Below are 4,394 nucleotides of genomic sequence, written 5' to 3' on the forward strand. Positions count from 1 at the left end.
AAATTCGAGTATGGCGCGGGGACCACGCGTCGAAGGGCGGGCCGTGCATGCATGCGGCCTTGAGTTTGACCGAATCGAATATCCATGCCTGTGCCGCCATCTTATGTCCGTCTCCCTTCATCCCCCCCCTTTTGTTTTTGCCCCTTTTCTTCTTCCGCTGATTACTTTTACACCATTTGCGGAGCGCGCAGGACTCACTGTTGTTTTTGATCTTGGTGTTTGCTTGTGTGCCTCTGTTACGTGTTTTCGGTCTGCCTTTTCGTCCGTGCTTTTCCCCTTCCTCACCTCCACCTTTCTAGCCAATCGGAATGCCTCACTTGCTCAAACTGTTTAAAACCACCCCTCACCCGCGACCTCTCCTGCAGGGGTGACAGAAGTAGCCTCCCTCACAGAAGTTTTTGTATAAAGACGCAATGTGAGAAATTAAAATACAGCCCTGAAGAAGAGGTTTCTAACTCCGAAACTGTTGGCAACAAAAACGGGAAACGTGTCAGTCGACTTCTTTCACTAAATATATATATATATATATATATATATATATATATATATATATATATATATATATATATATATATATATATATATATATATATATATATATATATATTTATATATATATATAGATATCATCATCATCATCACCAGCCTATCTACGCCCACTGCAGGGCAAAGGCCTCTCCCATTATTCTCCAATTACCTCGGTCCTGTGTCAACTGTGACCAATTTATCCCCGCAAACTTCTTGATCTCATCTGCACATCTAACTTTCTGCCGCCCCCTGCAACGCTTGCTTTCTCTAGGGATCCACTCTTTACCCTTAATGACCAGCGGTTATCTTGCCTCGCATACGTGCCCTGCCCACGTCCATTTCTTCTTCTTAATTTCTACTAATATGTCTTTAACACCAGTTTGCTCTCTGACCCACTCCGCTCTCTTCTTGTCCCTTAATGTTACACCTATCATTTTCCGCTCCATTGCCCGCTGAGTCGTTCTCAATTTAAGTTGAACCCTCTTAGTGAGCCTCCAAGTTTCTGCCCCGTAGGTGAGTACCGGTAATATGCAGCTGTCATACACTTTATTCTTCAGCGACAATGGTAGGCTGCTATTCATTATCTGAGGATGTCTGCCATATGCACCCCATCCCATTCTGATCCTTCTAATTATCTCTGCCTCATGGTTGGGATCTGGGTCACAACTTGGCCTAAGTAGATATATGCGCTTACACTTCCACTGCTTCGCCACCTATCTCAAACTGCTGTGCTGTCCCGAGGTTATTGATCATTACTTTAGTTTTCTGCATATTAATTTTCAGGCCCACGGTTCTACTCTGTTCGCCCAGTGCGGAAAGCATGCTTTGCAATTCGTCCCCCGAGTACTTAGCAAGGAAACGTCATCAGCAAATCTGAGGTTGCTGAGGTATTCTCCATTAACCCTTACTCCCACCTGTCCAATCCAACGTTCTGAATACTTCTTGTAAGCATGCTATGAATAACATTGGAGAGATTGTGTCTCTTTGTCTGACACCCTTCCTTATAGGTATTTTACTGCTCTCCCTATGGAGGATGATGGTAGCTTTAGACCCACTGTATATATCCTCTAGTATTCTTACATAATGCTCATCTACCCCCTGGTCCGTAATGCCTGAATGACTGCTAGGGTTTCCACCGAGTCAAATGCTTTCTCATAATCTATGAAGGCTATATATAGGGGTTCAGTATACTCAGCGCACTTCTCTATCACCTGATTGATCGTGTGAATATGGTCCATTATTGAATAACCTTTACGGAACCCTGCCTGTTCTTTAGCTTGACTGAATGTAAGGTTCCAGAGATTCGGTAAGCGATTACCTTGGTAAATACCTTGTAGACGACTGACAGTAAGCTGATCGGCCTGTAATTTTTCAAGTCCTTCATGTGGCCTTTCTTATGGATTAGGATGATGTTCGCGTACTTCCAAGATTCGGGTACCATTGAGGTCATTAGGCATTGCGTATACAGGTTTGCCAGTTTTTAAAGTACAATTGCTCCGCCATCCTTCAAGAGGTCTGCTGTTATCTGATCCTCACCAGGTGCTTTGCCTCCTTTCATTTCTTTCAAGCCTTCCTTACTTCTTCGTCACTACTGGTGGGATGTCTATCTCCTCTGAACTACTGTCTCGTTCGGCATTATCCTGTATGTCCCGGCTACTGTACAGATCCCTATAGAACTCCTCGGCCACTGTGACTATTTTATCCCTATTTGTGATGACATTGACTTGCGTATCCTTAAGTGCATACATCTGATTTTTCCCCACGCCAAGACGCCTCTTCATTGCTTTCAGGCTACCTCCGTTCTTTACAGCGTATTCGATCCTCTCCATATTATACTTCTGTATGTCAGCTGTCTTACTCTTATTGGTTAACTTCGAGAGCTCGGCCAGCTCTATTCTGTCAGCTGCGGTAGAGATTCTCATGGGTTGCGTTTCCGGATTAGATCTTCGTCTCCTGTGAAAGTTTACTAGTATCCTGTCTAGCCATAGTGCCCCCGACTTCTATTGCACACTCCGTGATGATGCGTGTAAGGTTGTCGCTGGATATATATATATCGCGTACATATATCGCGTTGTCGCGTGTGTGTATATATATATATATATATATATATATATATATATATATATATATATATATATATATATATATATATATATATTTCAGAAAACATCAAGCGCAGGCTGAGGAACTCATTTAAGGTGACGCTCCCAACTTCACGCATCAGCCTCCCGTCTCGGCCAGCACGGAACAACAGAACCAACCCAACACCCCCAACAATGGCGAAATGTCATGTCCACCTAGGAACAGCACATGTGACACCAGCACACAAAACGTGGACGTGGCCGCACACCGCGCGCAGGCGAACAAGAACCCCTACCCACCAAAGACATCACGCTCATGGTTCACGCAGACCCCAACACGCAGTATAACGCTAACAGGCACCCAAACAGGCATCGATGTCGACCTCACCCCAAGCAGCCCCCTAAACAAGTGACTCCAAGCAAAAAAATGTCACCCCTGAGGTCTGCTCCAAACAAGCACAAATGACTACCACCGAGTAAACCTGATGCTCCAACCCCTAAATCCCGCTCTTTTTTCAAGATCGAAAACTAGCCGGCAAACAAATCAACTACAGATTTCATCTGAAAACGTACTCCTCGTATCTCCAAAGCAAAAAAGATCCCAAAAGGCCTCCGCCTAAAAGTTAGTTGTGCCCTTGGTGAGCTCCCTCCTGAACTAGCTGCCAGGTGGCAAGGTATTCTCAATAATGCTTCACTTTCCCTCCTAGAAATTCTTAGACACCACTGCACCAGCCAAGTTAGCCTCTTCAACGACCAGATTGAAGCTCTTTCGCTAACTGAGAAGGAGAAAAATAGATCTCAATATTTTTTATTATTCGTAAGAAAATGGATCTTAGTAATAGGCAAGCGGTTAAGTTTCAACGTAACCAGCTTCCTTCGCAAATTACAGCCTGCACTCTAGAGAATCAGCCTCTCAATGGCCCGGACTATAGAGTATTACATCACGCAATGTTGCCCCTCGATACAGAGATTGCTTTAGTGTAACCTCATCCCCCATCCAATAATCTAATAGAAAAACCGAGCTCCCTCGCTAGCGGCCCCAGAAACGTCATTGACATTTCCAAAACACTAACGGCCGAAGAAAAAGCTATCCTAGAACAAGGTTTAACTTTCTGTCCAACAATAAACCGTGTCAATGATAAGATTTACATAAAGATATCACTAAATTTTTTCGGAGAATGAGACTAAGCGAGTTTTTTTTCGGACAAGCAGGACCAACCTGACAATAATGAATGCACCCTCCACCCTCCTAGCACGTGTACTCCAGATGTAGATCAATCTCCAGAATTAAATCTGTACTACTTAAAATCAGTATCAAGAGAAATATTGGCAACAAACAAGTGATCAAACAAGCACAAGAACCTAACCCCGTCGGATGACGTTACCCTGAATAGCCTATAAGCCAGAACTGACATAGTCATCAAGCTAGCCGACAAAGGTGGTAGCGTAGTTGTTTTACCTATGGGAAAATACAAAGATGAAGCTTACAGACAGCTCTATAACCCTTGCCACTAAACCCCTTAGATAACGATCCTAGCCAGGAATACAGCCTAAAAATCCTTCAGAGCCCTACTTATCTGCGATCTAGAGAATAATAACGACCACTGACTTAAATTTTATGAAACGAATATTAAAAAGCATGGAGGCCGTTTTTACCTCCTCCCAAAAGTCACAAAGTCCCAGTGAAATTATTGTTCACTGCCGACATTCCTGGCAGACCCATAGTTTCGAATAACAATACCCCAACATAAGCATTATCTCTGTTTCTGAATCATTACCTATCTG

Source organism: Haemaphysalis longicornis, unplaced genomic scaffold (assembly GCF_048455015.1).
Source record: "Haemaphysalis longicornis isolate Haplotype H1 unplaced genomic scaffold, Haemaphysalis longicornis Haplotype H1 scaffold_11, whole genome shotgun sequence".
Lineage (NCBI taxonomy): Eukaryota > Metazoa > Arthropoda > Arachnida > Ixodida > Ixodidae > Haemaphysalis > Haemaphysalis longicornis.